The sequence below is a fragment of the Eurypyga helias genome, unplaced genomic scaffold (assembly GCF_000690775.1).
Source record: "Eurypyga helias isolate BGI_N326 unplaced genomic scaffold, ASM69077v1 scaffold35507, whole genome shotgun sequence".
Taxonomy (NCBI): Eukaryota; Metazoa; Chordata; class Aves; order Eurypygiformes; family Eurypygidae; genus Eurypyga; species Eurypyga helias.
Window position 1 is genome coordinate 9920 of NW_010264342.1, and position 204 is coordinate 10123.

Genomic DNA, 204 nt, shown 5'->3' on the forward strand with positions numbered 1-204 from the left:
GAGAGGAGCGCTGAGCACTTGGGCCTGGGGCTGGTTCTCCCTCTCGGATACTCCCAACCGCTTTGCCCAGCTGCTGCCCCGTGCCGTGGTGCGAGAAATGGGGGTGTGGGGTGTCCCCAAACTGCATCCTCTGCTGGGAAGCAGCGTATTTCCTCCTGATGGCGTGGGAGCATCCCTTGAGCTGGTGGGTGGGGGTGTCACTGT